This window comes from Erinaceus europaeus, chromosome 15 (genome assembly GCF_950295315.1).
Source record: "Erinaceus europaeus chromosome 15, mEriEur2.1, whole genome shotgun sequence".
Taxonomy (NCBI): Eukaryota; Metazoa; Chordata; class Mammalia; order Eulipotyphla; family Erinaceidae; genus Erinaceus; species Erinaceus europaeus.
Genome location: NC_080176.1, coordinates 32,345,772 through 32,359,466, shown reverse-complemented (window position 1 = coordinate 32,359,466; position 13,695 = coordinate 32,345,772). Strand labels below are relative to the sequence as shown.

General features: G+C 44.2%; 1 protein-coding gene across 2 annotated transcripts in view; it reads right to left on the bottom strand.

The window, feature by feature from the left end:
- GALNT17 (polypeptide N-acetylgalactosaminyltransferase 17) overlaps nt 1-13,695 on the bottom strand; it is a 518,762-nt gene that overhangs the window by 380,781 nt on the left and 124,286 nt on the right. The gene's annotated exons all lie outside the window — the stretch shown is intronic.

Genomic DNA, 13,695 nt, shown 5'->3' with positions numbered 1-13,695 from the left:
TTGCTATCATGGTTGTTGGATAGGACAGAGAGAAATTGAGAGAAGAGGGAAAGACAGAGAGAGGGAGAGGAAGACCTGCAGACCTGCTTCACTGCTTGTGAGGAGACTTCCCTGCAGGTACGGAGCTGGAGGTTTGAACAGGGATCCTTGTGCTTTGTGTGCACTTAACCCACTGTGCTACCACCCGGCCCCCAAGCATTCCCTTTTTAAGGCTGAACAGTACAGTGGTCTGTACATAGCATTCCTCCTTTTTTTTTTTTTTTGCCACCAGGATTATTCCTGAGGTTTGGTATCAGCACTACAAATCTACTATTCCTAGCAGCCTGTTTTTGTTGGTATTGTTGTTGTTGTTGTTTTAATTTTATTAGATAGGACAGAGAGAAATTGAGAAGGGAGGGGAGATGGAGTAAGAGAAAGATTGACACCTGCAGGCCTGCTTCACCATTCCTGAAGTATACTCTCTTCAGGTGGGGAGTGGGGGCTCAAACCCAGATCCTTGTGCTTGGTAATAAATGCTCTTAACTAAGTGCACCACTGATCAAAAGGATGCTCTAAACCTCTTCATTTCTTTTAATCTTTTTTTTAAATCTTGCTACCAGGTTATTTCTGGGGCTCAGTGCCTGTAGGGATGAATCCACAGCTCCTAGTGGCCATTTTTCCTCCATTTTTATTTTAAAACTTATTTTATTTGATGGGACAATGAAATTTAGAGGGAAGAAATACAGATGGAGAGAGGGAGGAAGACCTGACACACTACTCCATCACTTTATGAAGCTTTCTCCCTGTCTGTGGGACGCAGGGGCTTAAACCTAGGTCCCTGAACCCGGTAACTCATACACTTAACTGGGTGCACCACTCCCTGGCCTCTTTTTTTCCTTTTATTTGATAGGGCAAAGAGAAATTGAAAGTTTATAGAGTGGGAGAAAGAAAGAAAGACACTTGCAGCACCGATTCACTCCTAGTAAAGTTCCCTCTCTTCAGGTGGGGACCAGGGATTTGAACCTAGGTCCTTGTGCATAGTAACATGTGCGCTCTACCAGGTGTGCCATCACCCAGGCTCAGGACTAATCTCTCTGTCCACCCTCACACCCCTCTCACCCCTCTCTGCACCAAGTGTTCAACTCTAGTCATAACCAGGGAGATAAGAATCTCACCTCCATTTCATTATCTCTCTTGTCTCTTGTGGGAAGGAGCAAATGGTGGCATGGGCTGTAAAGTAAACACGTCAACTGGGGGGGGTGGTGGAATAACCCACAAGTCACGTAAACAGCTCCTTTTATGAGCACAAGCTGACAGTGTTTGAAGTTGGAGTCAGGTTCCCTATAACATTCCAGGGGGCCCTGGCTTCTGGGGAGAGAGGTGACTGATTACAAGATGTAGCCTGTGCAGAAAGAGGATCTAAGATTTAAACATCACAGTAGTGCACATGGAAGGCTTCATTCCTGAGCGGTTTTCTACCACATTTTCACAAAAGGGTGTGGATAAAAAAGGGTTAGAGATGATGAAATGGGAAGAAAACAGCCCCCCATCCACCCTCCCTATTTTAATAACAGCAAAGAAGGATTCCCCCTTCTTCACTCAATTGCCACATTTTGGGGGTCTCTACGTCACTCTCCAGTAGTGTGGCAGCAGCTATGGCAGGCTGTGTGTCACAGAAGGGGGACAGGTCGGCAGAGGCCTGGATCCCTATGTCCAGAGTTACAGGCCTGGGGAGGGGGGAAGGGAGCCTGGTACCAGGATTCCAGAACACCTTCTCCCCTGCAGCCATGTTCTGTGCCCACAGCACCCACAGGCTGTGAGATCGCACACCAGCACAAGGCAGCCCTGTGTCCTAGGAGTCTTGCTTTCAGGAGAGGCTGACAAGGACATTAGCTGAGACCCAGATCACCAGAGAGAGCAAGTGCCTTGCCAGTGTCTGTCTGTATCCCTATCTATCTATCTCCCCTTCCCTTCTCTATTTCCCTGTTTTTATCCAATAAATAAAATATTTTCTTAAAAATTAATAGACTGGGGGGTCAGGTGGTAAGCCCACCAGGTTAAGTGCACATAGTGCAAAGTGCAAGGACCCTCACAAGGATCCCGGTTTGGCCTCCTGGCTCCCCACCTATTTGGGGGTCACTTCACAAGCAGTGAGGCAGGTCTTCAGGTGTCTGTCTTCCTCTCCCCCTCTGTCTTCCCTTCCTTTCTCAATTTCTCTCTATCCAATCCCACAGCAGCAACAACAACAGAGAGCAGTGGATTTGTAGTATAGGCACTGGGGCCCAGCAATAACCCTGGAGGCAAAAGTGGGGGTATGGGATGATCTCACTCAAAGGCATTAGTTGAAAAATAATAACAGAAGGGAAAACACAAAGCATAACTTGGCCTGGAATTGGTGTACCTAACCAAAGTAAAAGACTCTGGGGTGGGGTGGGGCAGAAGGTTCAGGTCCTGGAACATGATGGTGGAAGAGGACCTAGTGTGGGTTGAAATGTGGAAAATTGAGAAATGTTACACATGTACAAACTTTTGTATTTTACTGCTGACTGTAAACCACTAATCCCCCATTAAAGAAATTAAAAAGAAAAAAAGTATGCAGCTAAGAGAAAGAAGCCAGACCCAACAGACTTATATGACATTCCATAAAATTAAAACCACAGGATCAAGGAGAAGATGAGTGCTTTGATTCAGGATGGGGTTGGGACCCACTTACCTCTCAACTCTGAGGACACAGGATCAAACTCATGGAACTGCCATCTACAAAGATGGCTTTCATTGTATGTAAATAAGACCTCAGCAACTCACTAAAATTAAAACGTCCTGGGGCCAGGCAGTGGCACACCTGGTAGAGCGCACATGTTACAATGCACAGGGACCTGAGTTCAAGAACTTGACTCAAGGGTGGGGGAAGCTTCACAAGTGGTAAACCAGTGCTATGGGTGTCTCTCTTTCTGTTTCCCTCTTTATCTCCCTCTCCCCTCTCTGTTTCTCCCTGTATTTATCCAAAAACTAAATAAATAAAAAGAATAAATAAATAGTCCTGAAAAAAAGGCAGAACCTTCTCAATCCATTCCCACAGGATGAGATGCAGCTGTCAAAGGCTGTTTCCAGCATTTTCACTAAGTCTGTTTTCTAGGCACGAGGTATCTGACACTGGGGCCCCAACTCCTGAGGGTTCAAGAATAGGGGCAGGAAGGTGTTTCTCACCTCACAGGACCTGGAAGGATACTGGTCTCACCCCCCCTCCCCAGCCCTTCCTAGCTATAACTGTAGATATTTCTTTTTAAAGTTTTATTTATTTTTATTTTATTGCACAGAAACAGAGTTCTCTGGACAGGTAAGGGAGAAATGGAGAGATACAGAGACACCTGTTTCATGCGAGTGAAGTGTTCACCCTGCAGGTGGGAGCAGGGGCTTGAACCCAGGTCCTTATGCAAGGTAATATGTGCTTGCTCAACCTAATGTACCACCACCTAGCCTCTGTGGATTCGTTTTTCAAGAAGTAAAGCGGCCCATCTGGCTGAAAATATCAAAGGGAAAGGGACTGGCACCAGATTACTCTTCTCAGCTGCTCTCACACATCTGAAGGAGAGAGTCTTTAAGAGCTTTTGTCAGCCTGCTTCAGAAATGGAATCCGATATTATTAAGAGGAACCAGTGTGAGACAATTATATCAATGCAAGTGGGAGATTCATTAAAAGAGTCATGATAAAATCCCTGGAAAATGTCTTCCCAGCCTCTTTTTATTTATTTAATTAATTTATTTATGTATTGGTCTGGTTAAGTAAGATCAGATAAGATGAGGGCAAAAACCAAGTCAGCATGCAGAACTCAAATTATTCTTGAATTACTTTTTTTTCCCCCTGAAGCTGAATTTAGGAATTGGGGACTTAAACAGGAGCCTGGCACTTCTATCCTCAGTATCAAATGGCAATTACTCTTCCATTATCTTTTTTAATCCCTCTGCTCAGCAAACAGCCACCACCTTAACAGATTTTCTAAAAGAGGCAAAAGAGCCTGGGAGCTCAAAGCCCAGCAGCTTAGGTGTTGAGATCAGTGGAGCTGTGAGAAAGAGAAAGAGATAGCTGACTTGGGAAGGGAGGAGGGTAGGAAGTAGTGGTTGCTGGCTGCTGACGAGAGAACCAGTTAAGGAGTCAGAAGGCCAGGGTGCTTGCTGATTCCACTCCTTCACATAACCTGTGTGTCCTTAGGTAAGTTTCTCAACTTCTCTGTTATTCCATTTCCCCTTTGTGAAATGGGGGCTGATAACATCTGCACACAACATTGCAAGGGTTAAATGAACTTAACATATGTTTATTAAAGGGGGGGGGCAGGTGAGGAGATGGCTCACCCCAGAGAACCAGGGTTAAAACCATGGTGCTGGGTTCGAACCATGACACTACATGGGAGCACCACTTAGTACTAGGAAAAGCTCCAAGATGGTGGAACCTTGCTATAATGCCTCTCTTTCTCTCTGTCTGTCTATCTGTCTATCTACTATCTATCTATCTATCTATCTATCTATCTATCTATCTATCTATCTATCTATCATCCATCCAGTGATCCATTCATTTATCCATCTATCACTAAAAGAATGAAAACAAGAGTTGGGTGGTAGCGCAGTGGGTTAAGTGCATGTGGTGCAAAGCACAAGGACTGGTGTGAGGATCCCGGTTCAAGCCCCTGCTCCCCCCCTACAGGGAAGTTCTTCACAAGCCATGAAACAGGTCTGCAGGTGTCTTTCTCTCCCCCTCTCTATTCCCCTCCTCTCTCCATTTCTTTCTGTCCTATCTAACAATGACATCAATAACAACAACAATAATAACTATAACAATAGGGAATCGGGCGGTAGCACAGTGGGTTAAGCACACGTGGCACAAAGCACAAGGACCAGCGTAAGGATCCCGGTTCGAGCCCCCGGCTCCCCACCTGCAGGGGAGTCGCTTCACAGGCAGTGAAGCAGGTCTGCAGGTGTCTGTCTTTCTCTCCCCCTGTCTTCCTCTCCTCTCTCGATTTCTCTCTGTCCTATCCAACAACGACAACATCATCAACAACAAAAACTACAACAACAAAACAAGGGCAACAAAAGGGAAAATAAATAATAATAAAAAAATAACTACAACAACAATAAAAAAGTAACAAGGGCAACAAAAGGGAAAATAAAAAAAGAAGAAGAAGAAGAAGAAGAAGAAGAAGAAGAATGAAAACATGTGGCCTGGAGCTAGATCAGTAGATAAATCACTGAGGTCGTCAATTTGATCCCCAGCCTAATGTGTCGGAGTGATATTCTGGTTCTCTCTCTCATTAATGAATCTTTTTTAAATGATTTTATTTATTTATTACCTTTTTGTTGCCCTTGTTTTATTGCTGCAGTTATTATTGTTGTTATTTATGTCATTGTTGTTGGATAGGACAGAGAAATGGAGAGAGGAGGGGAAGACAGAGATGGGGAAAGAAAGACAGACATCTGCAGACCTGCCTCACCACCTGTGAAGCGACTCCCCTGCAAGTGGGGAGCCAGGGGCTCGAACCAGGGTCCTTATGCCAGTCCTTGCACTTTTGCCACCTGTGTTTAACCTGCTGTGCTACCGCCCGACTCCCGAATCTTTTTTTTTATTGTTGTTGTAGATAGACACCTGCAGACCTGCTTCACCGCCTGTGAAGCGACTCCCCTGCAGGTGGGAAGCCGGGGACTCGAACCAGGATCCTTATGCCAGTCCTTGCACTTTGTGCCACCTGCACTTAACCTGCTGCGCTACTGCCTGACTCCCATCTTTTTTTTTAAATGAAAACACTGGACCCCTTTTCTCCCAAACGACACAGTATCATCTTTGATTGCAGAACAGCATTCCATGGAGAACACACCCCATAACTTCTTTAACCAGTCATTTTTCGATGGACATTTAGGCTGCTTCCACTGTTTGGCCACTGTGAATAATGCAGCTATGAACAGCTTCCTGCTGGGGCTCAGTGCTTGCACAATGAATCCACCACTCCTGGGGGCCTTCTCATTTTTATTTTTTCCTTTTTCTTTCTTTCTTTCTTTCTTTCTTTCTTCCTTTCTTTTTTTGATAGGACAGAGAAACTGAGGGGGGAAGGAAGGGGAGTGGGAGATGGAGAGAGAAAAAGACACCTTTAGCACTCATGAAGCATCCCCTCTTGAGTGGCAACTGGGAGCTTAGCCCATGTCCTTCTGAATGGTAATGTGTGTGCCCTGCAGGATGCACCACAGTTAGGGTGAATTCCTGGGTGAGTGGCAGTGGTTTCCTATTCCTCAACTTGCTCTGGGCCTGTCCTCCTCCCTTGTTGGTGACAGGCGGTCGCTGAGTGGACACACTTCACAGGGAGAGAGAATGCTGGCTTCCCCCGCTCCCTCACTGGCTGGCTTCCTGCCTTTAAGGTACCCCATGTCCACGTGCTCTTCCTCCCCCCCACCCAAAAGAATCTAGAGCACTCACAACAGTCACCTCCATATCCCAGAGAACCCCAAGGATTCTCATCAACCTCTGCTCCCTAGTTTGAAGTTTCAACTTCTGAAGGAACCTCCAATCTCCCCTTCAGACTCACACCTTCTCCACTTGCCCTGGAGGAACCAAGTCTATTGAGAGCAGCTAAATGAAACATCCCAGCAACATTATATGTGGGAGGCAGTGCAGTAGATAAGACATTGACGTTGATGTTGTTCTCTCAGGCAGTTCAGTCCCCAGTAACACTTGTGCTAGAGGCTCTGGTTCTATCCCCCTCTTTAATAGGTAAATAATAATGATAAAAGAAATACCCCATATGTCAAATGAAATTCTCTGCCACTGACTCATCTTGGCTGAGAGAAGTGTCACTGAGGGAACCCAGTGTGTGTGTATAGTTGGGGCTTCATGCCTTTTCCCCCCAAGTACAGAAAGAATAGGAGTAAGGGAGAGGGGAGGAGAAGGAAAAACACCACAGCACTGCTCCACCACTCATGAAACTACCCCCCATGCATGATGTTCCCATGTGGTCCTGAGGGATTCAAACCCAGATCCTGTGTATGCCAAGTATACACCCTACAGGGTGAGCTATTATCTGGTCCGTCAGGCCGCTTTTCTATTCAAGTAGAGAGACACAGAGGGGGTAGGGAGAGACTACAGCATCAGAGATTCCCATGCAGTGCTGTGGCTCAACCTTGAGTCCAGTGTTTGGCAAGGTAGGCACCCCACCTGCTGAGCTATCTCCAGTCCCTGAATTTACTCTTTTCTGAGGCTTTAAGATTTCTAGTCCTATTCACAGTTCTGTGACCATCTTCCCAGCCAAGACTTTTAGCCCACCTCTGTGTTAGCTATCAGGCTAACACAAAAATTACTAAAGTCATAGGTCACATGGAACATACCTAATAGACTTCTTAGCTTCTTCCTACCTGAAGACCCTTAATTTCATCTGCTCTATCCCTATACTTGGGTTACTATTTAATAAACTATTTTTCCTGCTTTATATCTTACTTCCTTTCAGCTACCAAGTTCCAGGAGCTATTATGATTCCATCCTGACTTCCCTGGGCATATGACCTTACCAATATGTCCTGGAACCTCACCTCTCCAGAACTCTACCCCACTAGGGAAAGATAGAAACAGACTGGGGGTATGGATCAACCTGCCAATGCCCATGTCCAAAGGAGAAGCAATTACCTTCCACCTTCAGCACTCCATAAAGAAGCTTGGTCCCTACTCCCAAAGGGATAAAGAATAGGGAAGCTTCCAATGGAGGGGATGGGACACTGAACTCTGGTGGTGAGAACTGTATGGATCTTACAATCTTGTAATCATTAACATTATTAAATCACTAGTAAAAAAGTTAAAAGAAATAGAGATGATAAAGAGCTAATAAAGAGTCAGAATATACAGGAGATAAAGAACCTAGAAACTGTTGAGCACATGACGAAAAGAGATATTTACCGAAACCAATGCACAAAGTGTCATCTCAAGGGAGAGCACTTTCTGGAAACACACAGGCTAGTAGCCCAGGAAATTGCTTCCTGCTATTTCCAGCAGAATTATCCAGCCCACCTCCACCACCTCAGTAAATGATTTCCATGTCATTTTCAGCTATCTGGTTTATTCACACCCATTTTAAGGATTGAAAATGGATGGAGAAAATGCACAAACTCATAGCCAGGCAGATGAAGGAGAATGTTGTGGCCCCATCTCTATTCCAGGAGTATGGGCAGAGGAGGAAGTATCTTCACAAGAGCCAGGCCAATACTTCTGGCTTCAGTTGCTGCCCCAGGAATTCAAAGCTCCACATGCAGTTATATCCAGTCTGTCACACAGCCACAGAATGACCAAAGCCCAGAAAACTGACAGCTAACAAATGAGCCTGGCCAACAACACCAACATGCTTTGATAACACAATAATGCTAGCTAGGCATTTTGGGGGGGGGGTGTCTAGAAAATTCTAAGCAACAAAGAAATTAGTCAGGTCAGGAGACAGGGTACTTCCAGTGAACACCATTATTACAAGTAACAACATATACACACACAAGCGTGCGCACGCACGCAAGTGCATGTGCGTGTGCGTGTGCGTGTCATTTATGTACTGGATAGACAGAGACAAATTGAGAGGGGAGGGGAGATAGAGAGGAAGATAGACAGAGAGACACCTGTAGCCCTGCTTCCATGATTATGAATATTCCTTCCTGCAGGAAGGGACTAGGAGCTTGAACCCAGGTCCTTGAGCATGGTAACATGTGCACTCTATCAGGTATGTCACTATCAGCTGCTCTTGACACCACTTTTAAAGGATTTATTTATTGACTGAATGAGGAAGAGAGAGAAGTAAAACATCCCTCTGGCACATTTAGAGCTAGAGATAAAATTCTGGACTTCTCTCACGAAATGATACCATTAAAAAAAAATTTCTTTGCTGGGAGATTAATGGTTTGCAGTTGACAGTAAAATATAGTAGTTTTTACATGCATAATATTTCCTGCTTTTCCACATAACAATTCAACCCCCACTAGGTCCTCCTCTTCCATCATGTTCCAGGACCTAAACCCCTAACCCGCACCCCACAGTCTTTAACTTTGGTGCAATACACCAACTCCAGTCCAAGTTCTGCTTAGTGTTTTCTCTTCTGATTTTGTTTTTCAACTTCTGTCTATGAGTGAGATCATCCCATATTCATCCTCTTTCTGATTTATCTCACTTAACATGATTCCTTCAAGCTACATCCAAGATTGGGGGAAGAAGGTGAATAAAGTGATACCATTTTAAATCTCACTCATCCCTTCTACTTTTCCCTCAATACTAAGTTATTTGGAGGACTTGATCATTTACTTATTTATTAATAAAAGAGGGGGAAGTAGAGGGACAGCCAGAGCACCACTCTGGCACATGTGATTGTGAGGACTGAACTCAAGACCACATGCTTGAGAGCCCAAGGATTTATCTACTCTGGTTGCAGATCTAATACTAAAATCTTGTTGGAAGCATAGCTAACAGTGAGAAGAATGGACTTTGAGACATGAACCTAATTAGCATATGGCTGATGTCACCCTGATGAGCAATACTATAGACTTAGGTAGACCCACAAGAGCTGAAATAGTTCTCTATTCCTAAGCTCTGCTCCTGCTCTCTGCTCTTCGGTCCTTGCCTGCTCCCTCTCTCCCAAGGACCCACCATGCTGCTTTCCCTGGAACCTGAACACATGTAGCCAAGCTCTGTAACTAGTTTTGACTCATAGCTCCTGCCATCATGACTAGCTGATCTTCGCCGGTTGACTATCTTGCTGTACCTAAACAATTCGTGGTGTAATAAACCTCACATTTGTTTAAACCTCAGCCAAAGCCCATGTGAAGTATTTTAACTTTTTAAAAATATTTATTGATTTACTCCCCTTTGTTGCCCTTGTTGTTTTATTGTTGTAGTTATTATTGTTGTAGTTGGATAGGACAGAGAGAAATGGAGAGAGGAGGGGAAGACAGAGAAGGGGAGAGAAAGATGGACACCTGCAGACCTGCTTTACTGCCTGTGAAGCAACTTCCCTGCAGGTGGGGAGCCGGGGGCTCGAACCGGGATCCTTATGCCCATCTTTGCGCTTTGCACCACCTGCACTTGCACCACCTGCACTTAACCCACTGCGCTACCGCCCAGCTCCCTCTTTTAATTTTTAATTACTATAAAATCTAACCACTTTCCTCATTCACATCCCATCTCCTGTCCACCCCACCCAAGACACCATCATGATCCAGACCCTCCTCAAGCCCCTATGACTTGGGGGTCCAACAGGACCCCCTGTACCCTAGATCCCTCTCATTTCATGAGATGACTTTCAATTTCTACTACATTTCCTCGTCTGTAGGCTTTGGTATGTCCCCAAGAAATGTCCATATCCTAAGCCCTAGAATCTTTTGAGTATCACCTTATAGAACAAAAGGAGACTATCCTGTGCTATCTGGACATGTACCTTGTGATCTTAACTTTCCCTGTAAATGGGACACAGGGGATCACAGTCAGAGAGAAGGCCATGTGACCTCAGAGGCAGAGACTGGGAGATGCAGCCGTAGCCAAGGGATGCTAGCCTCGGGAGCTGAAGAGGCAGGGCAGGGTGAAGATGAAATTCTCCATGGAGCTCTCAGGAGGAGCACAGCCCTGCTAGTTTTTGCCCAGAGAAACTCATCTCAGATTTGACTGTTACAAGAGAAACAATCTGTGTTGTTTTGTCATTAATTCTGCAGTTGTTTGTTACAGAAGCAATATGAAACTGACACAAAGTTCTCAATCCTTAAAAGAGATATGCCCCACCTACTGGCTGATTTGTTTTTAGCAGATCATGAAAACTTTGCATAACCATTATCCTGACACCTGGATAAATAAGATATAGGTTATATATCCAATGGAACACTACCTTGCAATTTAAAAGATGATATCCATGATATATATATATATATATATATATATATATATATATATATATATATATATATCCCATAACTTATCCATCAATGAACATTTAGGCAACTTCCACTCCCTGTCTACTATGAATAATGCAGTCTTGAACACAGTACTACACAAGTCCCTTTCAATTAGTATGTTCATGTCCTTTGGCTATATAACTATGAGTGCTATTTCTGGATTATAAGGCATTTCTAGTTTTACTGTTTAAGAACTCTCCATGATGCATTCCCACCAGCCATGTAGCAGAGTTTCTTTCACCTCCAGATCCTCGCCAACACTTGTCATTTCCTGTGTTGTGTTCTTTTGGACAAACTGAATGGAACAGGAGGCCTCTATGCCTAGTGGAGTAAGTACAGAAGGGAAAGGCCACAACCAGATGGTTTTGCTCAGATGTCAAATACTAAAAAGTGAAATACATGGGTTTTCAAGAAGAAAGGGGAGGGGAGGGGAGGGGAGAGAGAGAGAGAAGGAGAAGCAGCAGCAGCCAAGCTGTCTCTAAGACTTTGTAAGTTATCAGTGGGGATAGGGTGGGGACACAGAGCTTTGGCAGTGAGTGCAATGTAGCAACCTGGAATGACTGAAACACCTAGGAACAGATTATATTAGTTTGCTCTGGCTGTCATAATTAGGTTCTACAGCTCAAACAACAGAAATCATGTTGTCACAGTTCTGGAGGCTAACAATCCCATATCATGGTGTCGGCAGTGTTAGCTTTTCCTGAGGGCTCTTCTCCTTGACCTACAGCTATCTCTCTCCACCCTGTGTCTTCACCCTGACTCCCTCTGTGTATAACTGTGTCTTAACTTCCTCTCCTTAAAAGGACACCCAGCCAGTTTAGATTCTGACCCACTTTAACTACCATTCAAATTTAATAAAGATTTTTCTTTATAGGAGGGTGAGAGGCAGAAAAAAATAAAATAAACAGAGAGAAAGAGACACCTGTAGCACTGCTCTACCAATCATGAAGGTCCCTCCCCCATCCCCATAGGAGGGGGCTGGTGCTTGAACCTGGGTCCTCAAACATGGTAATATGTGCATTCTATGGGGGGGGGGGGGTGAAGCATCACCCAGCCCCTAGTTAAGACCTTATCACCAAGTACAGCCATAGTCTGAGATACTGGAGAGCTAAGGCTTCATTATATGAATGACAGTTCCCAAGAATTAAAAGCATGGCACGTGAACACTTGACATTCATCTGCCAAAGAGAAGTAAAATGTACATAAGAGAGCAACAAAACAATGGATCCTGGTGCAATGAGAATTTTGTAGTGGAGGTAGAAGGCACAGGACTACAGAGGTTTAAGATGGTGTCAATTTTAAAGGTGATTCCCATTTTTACTCCAGTGTGCTGGTGTAAACATCATGCTTTTCAATGGATATGGCAGGTATAAATTTCCTGTGGCAGTAAGAGTAATAACCAACCATGTTTTTTTTTTTTATTTGTGATTCATAGTAGGTTACAAGAGTGTATAATTCCCTCTACCAGAGTTCTGTATCCCTACCCTTCCACCTCCCAAAGATAACCATCACAGTTCTCAAAAGTCTTAGAAATAGTTTGCTTGCTTGTTTTGTTTTGTTTTTTTCAAGTTTATGTGAGTCAGATCTCTAGATTCCATATGAGAGAAGCCATCTTGTAGTTGTCTTTTACCTCTTATTTCACTAAACATAGTCACCTCCAGTTTCACCCATTTTTTTTGTCCAGAGAACACAATGATCACCTTTTTGACTGCAAAGTAGTATTTTATTGAATATGAATCCCATAACTTCTCTAGTCAATCATCTGCTGATGGGCATTTAGGCTGCTCCCACTCTGACTATTGTGAATAATGCAGCTGTAGACATAGGGGAACCACCCTATGCTTTTTCGAACAATTTTCATTCACTGAAAGAAGTGAATGAAAATTGTTTGAAAAAGCACCTGGAACAGAACCCACACCAACACAGGAGGTTGTCCAACTACTGAGTATGACTGTGGCTGTGCCAATCTTGGTACAGCATCATCACCCTCATTGTCACCACCCAATTCATCACAGTTATTGTCTGTGGAAGACAAGAAAAAGACCAGGGATAATTAAGTTGTGGTCCTTTTGCTTTGCTATTGCCAGGCAGAAGACTGCTCAAATAGAAACAACTGATTGTTTTCCTCTGCTGAAGACAACAGGAAAACAGTTTGCTCTGCTTAGATATTAAGCACTGAAAAACAGCTTGATAGAACAAATATTGTTTAACTAGCAGGTAGTAACACAAGTGTAACTGCAAAAACAAATTTTGGAAATAGCCTAAGAATACCTGCAAAATATGTTGCTTCCAAGATTCTGATTCAAATAAGTATGGGCCAAAACCTCAGGTCAAGGTGCTGAGGTCTCCACCCTTCACCTCCCTTTTTTTTTTTTGTTTCTCTGTCAGAGCCCCAGATAACTGTTCTTGTCACCACTGTGACTTGTGCTGGCCAGAACCTAGCAAGGCAGTTGTCACCACTACCATAACCATCATCCTCACAATCATCAACTTCATCCTACTCATTGTCACCATCAGCACTGTCACTGTTATCACCACAGTCATTGTCATCATCACCACCATCCCCATCACTGTCATAGTTGTTATAATCACTATCCCCATCATCATCCTCATAGCTAACTATACCAGAGAGAGCTCCCTAGCAGGTACCACATCAAGGACTCAGTGCGCGCACACACACGCGCGCGCACACACACACACACACACACACACACACACACACACACACACACACACACACCAACTTTCTAAAGTCTCTAACATGAATACTCCAAGA